Below are 13,269 nucleotides of genomic sequence, written 5' to 3' on the forward strand. Positions count from 1 at the left end.
CTCTCATGATCTTATACACCTCTCTAAGGTCTCCCCTCAGTATTCTATGCACGAAAGAAAAATGTCCTAGCTTGTACAACCTCTCCCTATTACTCAAACCACTGAGTCCAGACAACATCCTCGTAAAATTCTTCTGCACTTTTTCCAGTTTAATAACATCCTTCCTTTAACAAGGTGACCAAAACTGAACACAATACTCCAAGTATGGCCTCACCAATGTCCTATATAACCACAACATAACTGACCAACATCTATACTTCTTTAACTAATGAAGGCCAGTGTGACAAAAGCATTCTTCACTGCCCTATCTACAGTGACTCCACTTTCAGAGAACCATGCACCTGACCTCTAAGATCCCTCTGTTCCAGTACACTCCATGAGGCCCTACCATTCACCGTGAAACTCCTGCCTTCACTTGTCTTTCCAAATGCAAGACATTATACTTATCTATATTAAACTCTATTTGTCATTTCTCGGCCCACTTCTGTAGCTGATCAAGGTGCTGCTGCAATTTCTGAGAACCTTCCTCACTGTCCACGATACCACCTATTTTAGTGTCATCAGCAACCTTACTAATCATGCCACTTGTATTCTCATCCAAATCATTGATATAAATTACAAACAATAATGGGCCCAGCATCGGCCCCCGACGCACTCCACTAGTCACAGGTCTCCAACCAACAAGCAACCTTCCACTATTACCCTCTGCTTCCTACCATCAAGCCAATTTTGTATCCAATTTGCCAGCTAGCCCTGGATTCCATGTGATCCAACCTTCTGGAGCAGCCTACCATGTGGAAACTTATCAAAGGCCTTACTGAAATCTACATCGACTTTGTCTACTGCTCTGCACTTGTCAACTTTTTGATCACTTCATCACAGAACTCTAACAAATTTGTGAGGCATAATCTCCCACACACAAAGTCATGCTGACTATTCCTAATCAAACCCTGTCTTAGCGAATTTTAAGAAGATTTGTAGCTCAGGTTGAGGTTCTGGATGTAGGTTTGCTCACTGAGCTGGAAGGTTCATTTCCAGACGTTTCGTCACCCTACTAGGTAACATTTTCAGTGGGCTGCCAGGCGAAGCACTGTTCATGATTCCTGCTTTCTATTTATATGTTTGCCTTTCTTTGAATTGATGATGTCAGTTCCTCTGGTGTTGTCACTTCCTGTGGTGATGTCATTCCTGTTATTTTTCTCAGGGGGTGGAAGATGGGGGTCAAACTCGATGTGTTTGTTGATAGTGTTCCAGTTGGAATCCCATACTTCTAGGAATTCTCGTGCATGTCTCTGTTTGGCTTGTCCTAGGATGGGTGTATTGTCCCAGTTGAAATGGAGTCCTTCCTTGTCTGTATGCAATGATACTAGTGAGAGAGGGTCATGTTGTTTTGTGGCTAGTTGATGTTCATGTATCCTGGTGGCTAGTTTTCTGCTTGTTTGTCCAATGTAGTGTTTGTAACAGTTCTTGCATGGTATTTTGTAAATGACATTAGATTTGCTTCTAGTCTGTATAGGGTCTTTCAAGTTCATTAGCTGCTGTTTTAGTGTGTTGGTGGGTTTGTGGGCTACCATGATGCCAAGGGGTCTGAGTAGTCTGGCAGTCATTTCTGAGATGTCTTTGATGTAGGGGAGAGTGGCTAGGGTTTCTGGATGTGTTTTGTCTGCTTGTTTGGGTTTGTTGCTGAGAAATCAGTGGACTGTGTTCATTGGGTATCCATTCTAGTTGAATATACAGTATAAGTGATTTTCCTTTGCTCTGTGTAGTTCCTCTGTGCTGCAGTGTGTGTTGGCTCGTTGAAATAATGTTCTGATGCAGCTTTGTTTGTGGATGTTGGGATGATTGCTTCTGTAGTTCAATATTTGGTCAGTATGTGTTGTTTTCCTGTAGACGCTGATTTGAAGTTCCCCATTTGTCGTTCGCTCTACTGTGACATCTAGGAATGGCAGTTTGTTGCTGTTTTCCTCCTCTTTAGTGAATTTTATGCCAGTAAGGGTATTATTGATGGTCTTGAAGGTTTCCTCTAACTTGTTTCATTTCGTGATGACGAAGGTGTCATCCACGTAGCGGACCCAAAGTTTGGGTTGGATGGTTGGCAGAGTTGTTTGTTTCAGTCTCTGCATTACTGCCTCTAAGAACCCTGATACCAGAGATCCCATTGGTGTTCCATTTGTTTGTCTATAGGTTTTGTGGTTGAAGGTGAAGTGTGTGGTAAGGCATAGGTCCACTAGCTTGACGATACTGTCCTTGTTAATGAAGTTAGTGGTGTTTGGTGTATGTGTCTTTTCTAATAGTGTAGTCAGTGTTTCCTTGGCCAGGTTAATGTTGATTGATGTAAACAGGGCTGTTACATCAAAGGAGACCATTATTTCATCCTCTTCTATCTTTGTGTCTTTGATAGTCTACAGGAATTCTTGGGTGGAGTGGATGGAGCGGTGTGAGTCTTCTACTAAGTATTTTAGTCTTTGGTGTACACCTTGGCCAATCTGTAAGTTGGTGTTCTAGGTAGCGAGACTATGGGTCTGAGGGGGACTCCTGGTTTGTGAATTTTGGATAATCTGTGGTGTATTGGATTTGTCTGGTTTCATGTTTTGGAAGTCGGTCTTATTTACTTCTCTGGATTTCTGAAGTTCTTTGAGTAGGGCTGTGATTCGGTTCTCTAGTTGTGGGGTTGGGTCTATTGTCACACGTTGGTAAGTGCTAGTATCTGCAAGCAGTGCATTCGCTTTTTCAATGTAGTCTCTTCGATTTAGAATGACTGTCAAGCATCCTTTGTCTGCAGGTAAGGTAACAAGGTTTTTCTCTTTTTTTAGTCTTTCCAGTGTTTTCCTTTCTTGTGTATTGAGTGTGTTTCCTTCCTTTTATTTTGCTTAATGTTGGTGCAACTACCTGTCTGATAGTTTGCTAGGTTTCTTCCGTGAGTTGGTTGTATTTTAGCGTTTTTTCTAATGCTGCTAAGAAATCTTTATGGTCCACATCCTGGCAGTTATAATTTAATCCTCTTACTAAAACAGCTTTTTCAGTGTCTGGGAGAAAGTGAGGACTGCAGATGCTGGAGACCAGAGTTGAAAAATGTGGTGCTGGAAACACACAGCAGGCCAGGCAGCATCCGAGGAGCAGGAGAATCGATGTTTCGGGCATAAGCCCTTCTTCAGGAATGAGGAGATCGAGGGCGGGTAAGAGGCCAGCATGGCGTGTCCAGGTGGATGGCGTGTGTTGGAGGTGGGAGAAGGGATCGTCAGAGGGTGAGTAAGAGTCCTAGTTGAAGAAGTAGAAACAGAGGCGAAGGTGGTGGAAGAAATGCTCGATGTCTAGCCACGTGTTGACTCATTGATCCGGGACCGTAGGGGGATGAAGGTGAGGCCTCTGCTGAGGACTGATCGTTCATCCTCAGAGAGGGGGAGGTCTGGAGGGATGGTGAAAATACGGTAGGGCTGGGAGCTAGGACCTGGCGCGGGGCTGGAGCTGGGATTGGGGGCGGAGTTAGGCATGGGGGTGGAGTTAGCCATGGGGGCGGAGATCCTCGTGGGAGTGGCATAGCGTGCGGTGTGGTCCTTGAGCAGGTGAGTGCTGTCACTGGGGGCGGAAGTGGCTGCGAGATCGAGGGCAGGTAAGAGGCCAGCATGTGGTGTCCAGTTGTGTGTTGGAGGCGGGAGGCTGAAGAAGGGCTTATGCCCGAAACATCGATTCTCCTGCTCCTCCGATGCTGCCTGGCCTGCTGTGTTTTTCCAGCACCACATTTTTCAACTTTTTCAGTGTCTGTTAAGGTTCAGTCAGATAAGGTTTTTATCCATGCTTCTGTATTGTCAGTGTTGTTACTTTGTGTAAGTTTATCTAGCTTCTTCTGCAGGTCTAGTTTTTTCATTTTCTGTGTTTGTCGCTGTCTAATATCTTTGGTTTGTGGTACTATGTCTGTCCATTCATGGTCTGTGGCGTGAGTGAGTAAAGATTTACTATCAACAAACAAAGAAACCCAAACATATAAATACAAAGCAGGAATCATGAACAGTGCTTCATCTGGAGGTCTACTGAACATGTTATCTAGTAGGGTGACAAAACGTCTGGAATTGAACCTTCCAGCTCAGCGAGAAAACTACATCCAAACCCTGTCTTTCCAAATGCATGTATATCTTATCTCTCAGAATCTTCTCAAGTAAATTATGAACCACAGATGTTAAGCTTGCTGGTCTATAGTTCCCAGACTTTTCTTTCCAGCCAAAGATGACAAAGGTGTTCTGTCTGCCAACAACCATGTGATTGCCTCCCAGGTAACTGAACAACTTGTGGGTGTGAATGGGATAATCAGAAACCTTCAAACCACTGGAAAGAAAGGAACATTAGCCTTGTAGAAAAACATAAAGAAAGCTGGTTTATTTTCCATCACCGGTTGCTTTAAGCTTTTTATTAGTAAGTAAGAGACTTCATAAGTTGTGAGCCAATTGCTCTGTGTCTCCAGCTAGCATGTGAAGGGATATGGAAAAGAGAGAACTCAATGAATAGAAAGTCCTCATAAGTTAATGGAATGGAATTGAATTGAATTGTATTGATTTTATTGTCCCGTGTACCGAGGCACAGTGAAAAGCTTTGTCTTGCGAGCAATACAGGCAGGTCACAGGGTTAAGTAGCATTGATAAGTTAGTAATAGCTAAACAACAGCAAAACCAAAATACAGGTACATGCGAATGTTAAGAGTTTGTGAGTCCATTCAGTATTCTAATAACTGAAAGGGTAGAAACTGTTACGAAACCGGCTGGGGAGGGTGTTCAGGCTTCTGTACCTTCTCCCCGATGCTAGAAATTGTAGAAAAGCATTGCCAGGATGGGATGGATCTTTGAGAATGCTGGTGGCCTTTCCTTGACAGCGGGCCTGGTAAATGGATCCTACAGATGGGAGGTTGGCCTTTGTGATTGTCCGGGCCGAGTTCACCACTCTCCATAACAATCTCCAATCTTGAATGGTACAGTTACCATACCAGGTAGTGATACATCCAGACAGCATGCTCTTGATAGCACACCTATAAATGTTGGCAAGTTTATTCACTGACATGTCATATTTCCTCAGCTGCCTAAGGAAGAAGAGATGTTGTTGGGCATTTGTAACCAGTGTATCTACATGAAGAGTCCAAGAAAGCTTGTTGTGGATGACCACTCCTAGGAGCTTCACATTCTCCACTCCTTCTACCTCTGTGCTGTTAATGTGTTGGCGGGACATGAGTAACATCACGCCGAAAGTAATAATGAGTTCCTTGGTTTTGCTAGCACTGAGAGCTAGGTTGTTCTCAGTGCACCATTTTTCATCTGGCAGAATGCTGGCAAGGAACTAGTGAACTGCTTTCTGAACTTTTTTCCCACCACCGTGTCTGTCTGTCTATCTATATCTGTGTGCATGTGTATGTGTGGGCTGGTGGTAGTGTGGGGGGGGGGGGGGGGTCTGGGGGTTCATTGAGGAGATTAAAGTTTTAACTTGTACAATTAAATTTCAATGGTTCATAACTGTAGTAGAATCTATCTAGTTGTTCTAATTAATAATCCTTCTTAAGTACAGAAATCTGATCAGTGCTTTCTGTCAACCTGGGTCTAAAAGACAGATAAACTGGGAAATTATGTGTCCTTTTACTTAAGAATAAATTGAGGTTTTGTGCTCCTCGTAACAGGATAACAAGATATTAGGAAGGCAGTGATGTGCTTGTCTTTCTGAGGGTATAATAGTAAAGACATCTTGCTACAATTACATGATGCCTTGTTCGTTTTAGGTGAAAACAGAAACTAACTAAAGAAGAAGTAGTCACAGAATACTGCAGGGTGGTGCACCGCTCCCGTAAACAGCAATCACTGCCCACGCATACGCAACACACAAGATGAGGTACGGCATGGTCAGGTGCCGTGTCAGAATCACGCTGCCCCTCCCAAAAGCTTTTGACTTAACAAATTTGATTGACTTGCTTCTAAATTTGAGTTTTATTAATTTTACTACAACAAATTGGCGCTGCGAGCAGGGTCCTGTTCACGTTCCGGGTAGGGTGGCCACCTCCCAGGAGTCGGCGCAGGATATCAGACAAAAGCAGAAGCTTTTGGTCAGAGTGAATGAGAGAGTGACTGTTGGGAGGCCTCTTAGGTGAGTCATACTCAGAAACCAGTGTGATTGTTTCTGCCAGAGATAAAGGCCTAGATTAAATAAACAGCAAACGGGGAAATGATCACTCCCTAAAACTGGTATCGTTGGACTCTGATAGGAAGCATTCTGGGTGAGAGGCCGCTGGTGGGAAAACATACAGAAGTCATGGCCGGTGGGTAAACATGATCATCTGACAGAGGATCTGTGAGGATAAACCCTTTATTGTTATGGCAGGACAGGAGATCAATATTCACTCATTAGACAGATGAGGAAGAGTGGATGGGATCCATCCCAGGCCCTACATCAAAAGCGAAATTGGCTCATGGGCAAAAAGAAAGATAACACCAAGAAAATAGGTGTCCTTTTGGTCCATCAATTGGCTGGCCTCATAGGTCAGACTTTGGAATCCATAAAGAAGTAGACTAAGGAAAAACAGATGCTTCAATCCCAACTAAGGGAAGTGGAAAAGAAAGATCAGTTCCTGGAGGGGAGTCAGTTGGTATCATTGCCACCACATATCATCTGGGAGAGCCCGGTCACACCACCTGAACTGTCAGACGACCCTCCTGAGGAAATTAACTCAACCCCAATAACTTGCAATGGGGAAGAAGCTAACGTGAATGCAAAATATAAGTTGTTTACACCATTTGGGTAAGACGGGGATTTGTCACTATGGGAGTCACCCCTGTCAAGCACGGACAGATAATAAAAACAGTGGAGCGGAGAGAAGCAAGGGCTGCCAGGAAGGGTAGGTTTTCCCACTTAAAAGGGACTTACCTCGGGAGTTGGGCCTCCACTTTTTACAGAGCGGTGAGGAGAGAGGACGGAGAGAAACGAGGGCTGCTGGGAAGGGTAAGTGATTTTTTTTTAAGTAAGTGAGACCTTAAACTAGTTTGGCAGGGGGGTGGGAACCAGAGCTACATATCTGAGAGGGGGGTAGTTGAAGATGAGCAATGACAGGATGTAGTAAATCCATCAGGGAAGTTTTTCATTTGATGAAACGAAGGGATCGGTTAAAGTGTGTCTACTTTAACACAAGAAGTGTCAGAAATAAGCACGATGAACTTAGAGCATGGATCAGTACCTGGGACTGTGATGTTGTGGCCATAATGGAGACTTAGATTTCACAGGGGCAGGAATGCTAGCTAGATGTCCCAGGGTTTAGAACATTTGAAAAGAACAGGCAGGGGGTAAAAGTGTAGAGGGGGTGTAGCATTGTTAATCAGAGAGTGTGTCACAGCTACAGTAATGAAGGTTGTTGAGGAAGATTTGTCTACTGAGTCATTATGGGTGGAAGTTAGGAACAGCAAGGGAGTAGCCACCTCATTGGGGGTGTTCTATAGACCCCCTAATAGCAGTAGGGAGACGGAAGAACTCATAGACTGGCAGATTTTAGAAAAATGCAGATGTAGCAGGGTTGTTATTATGGGTGACTTCAACTTTCCCAATATTGACAGGAACTTCCTTATTCCAGATGTTTTGGATGGACCTGTTTTTGTCAGGTATGTTCAAGAGGGTTTCTGTATTCAGTATGTAGACAATCGGACGAGGGGAGAGGCCATTTTGGATTTGGTGCTCGGCAATGAGCCAGGACAGGTGTCAGATCTTGCGGTGGGAGAGCACTTTGGTGACAGTGACCTCACGTTTACCATAGTCATCGAGAGGGAAAGGAGCAGTTACCATGGCAAGATATTTAATTGGGGAAAAGGAAATTATGACGCTATCAGACAGGAGTTGGGAAGTACAGATTGAGAGCAATTGTTCGACAGAAAGGGCACCACAGACATGTGGATACTGTTTAAGGAACAGTTGTTGCGAGTGATGCATAAATTTGTTCTCTGAGACAGGTAAGAAAGGGTAAGATTAAGGAACTTTGGATGATAAGAGAGGAACTTCTTATCAAAAGGAAGAAAGCAGCTTACATAAGGTGGAGGAAGCAAGGATCTAGCACAGCTTTAAAGGATCACAGACTTACTGGAAAGAAGCTCAAAAATGGACTGCAGAGAGCCAGGAGGGGCACGAAGAAGGCTTGGCGGGAAGGATTAGAGAGAATCCAAAGGCATTTTACTCATACGTGAGGAATAAGAGAATGATCGGGGAGAAGGTAGGGCCAGTCAGGGATGGCGTAGGGCACTTGTGCGTGGTGTCTGAGCAGATAGGGGAAGTCCTGAATGAGCTTTTTGCTTTGGTTTTCACTGAGGAAAGGGACCTTGTTGTGAATGAAAACTTTGAGGAGCCAGGAAACAGGCTTGAACAGATCGAGATTGAGGAAGTTGATGTGCTGGAAATTTTGGAAAACATTAAGATTAATAAGTCCACAGGGCCAGACCAGATTTATCCTAGGCTGCTCTGGGAAGTGAGAAAAGAGGTTGTTAAGCCGCTGGTGAACATATTTGCTTCCTCACTCTCCACGAGAGTTGTACCGGAGGATTGGAGGGAGGTGAATGTTCTTCCTTTTTTCAAGAAGGGTAATAGGGAAATCCCTGGCAATTATAGACCAGTCAGTCTTATGTCTGTGGTCAGCAAGGTTTTGGAAAGAATTCTGAGGGATAGGATTTATGACTATTTGGAAAAGCATATCGTGATTAAAAGCAGTCATCATGGCTTTGTGAGGGGCAGGTCATTCCTCACAAATCTTATTGAGTTCGTTGAGGAGGAGATGAGACAGATTGATGAAGGTTGGGCAGTGGATGTGGTGTATATGGACTTCAGCAAGGCATTTGATATAGTTCCACATGGTAGGCTCATTCATAAAGTCAGGAGGTATGGGATACAGGGAGTTTAGACTCTGGATTCAGAATTGGTTGGCTGCCAGAAGGCAGAGAGTGGTTGTAGATGGAAAGTATTCTGCCTGGAGGTCAGTGGTGAGTGGTACCTGAAGCCTCTATTCTTAGGCCTCTGCTCTTTTTAGCTTTTATAAGTAACTTGGATGAGGAGGTTGAGGGGTGGCTTAGTAAATTTGTCGATGACACAAAGGTTGAAGGTGTCGTTAATAGTATCGAGGGCTCTTACAGGCTGCAACATGACATTGACAGGATGCAGAGCTTGGCTGAGAAATGGCAGATGGAGTTCAACTTGGATAAATGCAAAGTGATGCATTTTGGAAAGTCGAACGTGAAGATAGGATTAAAGACAGGATTCTTGGCAGTGTGGAGGAACAGTGGGATCTTGATGTTCAAGTGCGTAGATCCCTCAAAGTTGCCACCCAAGTGGATAGGATTGTTAAGAAAGCATATGGTGTTTTGGCTTTCATTAATGGGAGGTCGAGTTTAAGAGCCGTGAGGTTTTGCTGCAACTCTACAAAATCCTGGTGAGACCAGACTGGGAATATTGTGTCCAGTTCTGGTCATCCTGTTATTGGAAAGATATGGAGGCTTTGGAGAGGGTGCAAAGAAAGTTTACCAGGATGCTGCCTGGACTGGAGGGCTTGTCTTATGACGAGAGGTTGATAAGCCCGAACTTTTCTCTCTGGAGAGGAGGAGGAAGAAAGGTGACCTGATCAAGGTAATGAGAGGCATGGTTAGAGTTGAAAACCAGAGACTTCTCCCCAGGGCAGGATTGACTGGCACGAGGGGTCATAGTTTTAGACGTTGGGAGGAAATAATAGAGGAGACATCAGATGTAGGTTATTTACGCAGAGTTGTGAATGCATGGACTGCATTGCCAGTGGCGGTGGTGACAGTAGAGTCATTAAGGACATTTAAGCGTCTGCCGGACACGCACATTGAGCAGTGAATTGAGGGGTGCTCAGGTTAGGTTATTTTAGGTTATTTTATTTTAGATTAGAATTAAACCTTGGTACAATATCGTACTGTACTTTTCTGTGTTCTATGTTCTACATTCTAGGAGGCTAGCAAGCTCCCATCAAAGACTGCAGTGTTGAAGGTCAAGGCTCACCAGAGGAAACCAGATAAATAGAATCTCGAGTGGCACACTTTTAAGGGGAACCAGGTTGTTGACAAAGCTGCTCAATCAGCCCTAGAGACAGAAGACATCCATTCTTGGTCTGCCATCTTTGCTGAGGATGGCCCCACCATAAGCATTACCCCTGGCACACTGGTACCCCTGAGGGTGAATGTGCCAGGTGGAAGGTGCAGGGGTCCACGCCAGACGAGAAAGGTGTCTGGAGATTGAGGTCCTGGCCCCCGTATACATCCAACATACTCTTATGCAATTACATCACGGCGTTTTGCACATGGGGCGTGATGCTACGATATCTAGCATCGGGAAGGAATGGTGGTGGAAGGACATGGACAGAATCTGTCATTGCTGTGTGATGTGTGCCCAGCACAACCCAAGCAGGCCCATTAAAATTAGAATGGGGCACCAGCCATGTCCAAAAGGGGCTTGGGAGCATGTACAAATAGATTTTACGGGACCATTTCCCCAATCCCATGGGAAGATGTATTGCCCTGTGATTATTGACCAATTCACCTGGTGGGTCGAGGCCTACCCTACCCAGAATTGCTCAACCATCATTGTGGCAAGGATTTTAGCTGAGCAGGTGATTCCGGTGGCGGGTGGGGGGCGGGGTGACAGACGGGCAAGGGTTTGCCATCCCGGATTGGACTCCAACCAGGGGACCCATTTTACTGGATGAGTTGCTTCCCGGAGTAGGCACGGGTTACATGTTAATACTTACCTATACATGTTCTATATGCATGTGCAGCAAAATACCATCTCTAAATGCTGGGCTTGTACTCAAATCCCCTCATACTCGAGTGGGGGCAGACCCATTCCATTTAATAAATCAGAGACGGCAGAATGGTGGTTGGACTAGGAGCGATCCTCACAATTATCCATTTGACGGGGGGTGGGTAAGTCTGACAGAGAATCTCATGAGTCACTCATGCGAGGCCCTGACCAGACCATTTCTGTTGCCAATGTCACCTGGGAGACTGCAGGTTATAACATGCAAAAGTATAATGGTTGGTTTCAGCCTCACTACATCCTTTCTCAAATGCCCCTGGCTCTGTCCCTCACAAACACCACAGATGAATGAATGCCCACGGGGACTATTTGTTTTAAATGTAATTGTACTTCAATTACAATTACAAGGGTGGAATGCTGGAACCAGCGAATGTTCCCATTCCCTGCTCCTTACCTCGTCCGGCTGCCGATTGTTTCTTTCTGAAAGTATGACCACAGGTAAAATGTTCAAAACCATTTGGACCACAATTCAGACTGATTATCCGAGGACATACAATGGTATTTATTTTGTCTATGGTCTCGTGGTCGCAAGGTCTACCCTTGGGTCCCTCTGGATTGATCCAGATCTTGCTACCTTGCCTATATGGTCCCTTTTGTTCGCCATTACAGTTCCCTCCGCCTTCATCCCAACATACACCTACTTCGATCCAAATGGTCCATCACTGAGACTGAGCGATTCTTTACAATCGTCTTCCCCGTCGATGGGACTGCTAAGGCTGCTAGGGAACTGATCAATATGGCCTCAACCTTGGAAAGGCTGGCTAATGAGACTGCCGCTGGCTTTGCAGCTGTTAGCACGGCCATCTCTGGAAGGGCGGCTGACATTATTACCACCTGTAGTGTTGCAATGCAGAAGCATTTGGCCATTGACTATTTGCTATCAGCACAAGGTGGCACTTGTGCTGTTATTGGCCCCGAGTGCTGCACACACATTCCGTACGCCTCAGACAATACAACTAACCTAGCAGATCATATCCACCTGGAGGCCGATAAGATCCGGCAGGAAAAGAAACAGCTTCATTATTATCATCCCCCGGGGTGACTAGGATGGCTACGAGGAGGATGTAAGGGCTCGTACCTTTGCATGCCTTCATCATGTACATTGTTTTTGTCATCTCTTGTTGTGTTGTTATGGCTGTCCTTAACCAATGTTGGAAAGTTTTGACGGCGAGAATTATGACGGGTGCTAGCCTCCACGTTGAATCACCTGGGAGTGACCCCTTTCTGGCCCCACTGACGGTTACTGGATGTAGGTGGTCTGTTCATCACACTCCTGCATGTCTCAGACCACAAGGGAGGACTGAAAACAGAAACGAACTAAAAAAGAAATATTGGCTGAACACAGCGGCATGGTATGCTGATCCCGGAAACAGTGATCTCTGCGTGAGCATGTGCAGAACACAGGAAACCATCTTTTGCGGGCTTTTGTTGTACACGTCATCCAGACTATAAAAAACTGCTGTACCTGTTGTTCTGAGAGAGATGGCGTGGTCAAGTCCCATGGTTAGGGTCAGACAATGCTGCCCCTCCCAAAAGCTTTTGACTTCATAAATTTGATTGGCTTGCTTCCTAATTTGAGTTTTATTAATCTTGCTACAACAAAGGTGTATTAATTTTACTCTTAAGATACATAGATCTTATTTAATTAAGCTTTTTGGGCACTTATAAAATGAGGCTGTAAATTTGGTTGTTTGATGTCTCACAAATTGGAACCTGTTTTCCTCCTCTCTCTCTACAAGAATCTCAGGGAGTTCCTCTCCCACTGCAATTCCTAGGCCATTTCCTCTGCCCTGAAGCTCTTATGCTACTTTCTCACCACCCCCACCCTCCTTATCTCTCCTTAGCTTATCTCTCCACGCTTCAGGCTCACTGCCTTTATTCCTGATGAAGGGCTTTTGCCCGAAACGTTGATTTCGCTGCTCTTTGGATGCTGCTTGAACTGCTGTGCTCTTCCAGCACCACTAATCCAGAATCTGGTTTCCAGCATCTGCAGTCATTGTTTTTACCTACCTGTTTCTTCCACACCAGTGTGAGCCATGCATTTGCCTGTTTAATCATACTGACCTTGTGCTAATTAGCTCATTGTTCAGGTAGTGATCTGGAGTTTATTACATTTTTGTCCTGCTTTTCAATTTAATTTTAAAAATATTTTTAAGGCAGAGTTAGATAGATTCTTGATTACCGTGGTGTAGTTATTGGACTGGGGTTAGCCAGGTATACCTCATTGAGTGTGGGCTCCCTGATTGGGGTTGTTAATCTGTGCCAATCAGAGAGTCCAGAGTGAAAAAGAAGTAACAGGAATCTCAGGGATCCTCCTCACTGGAGGGACTGTCTCTGAGCTGACTAGTCAGAGTCCATGCACCATGCACGTGTTAATAAAGGGTGACTTGGTGATGGTTTACCATAAAGTTATTTCCGTGATGTTATTTCACATGGGATGAAAGA

This window comes from Chiloscyllium punctatum, chromosome 27, assembly GCF_047496795.1.
Source record: "Chiloscyllium punctatum isolate Juve2018m chromosome 27, sChiPun1.3, whole genome shotgun sequence".
NCBI lineage: Eukaryota > Metazoa > Chordata > Chondrichthyes > Orectolobiformes > Hemiscylliidae > Chiloscyllium > Chiloscyllium punctatum.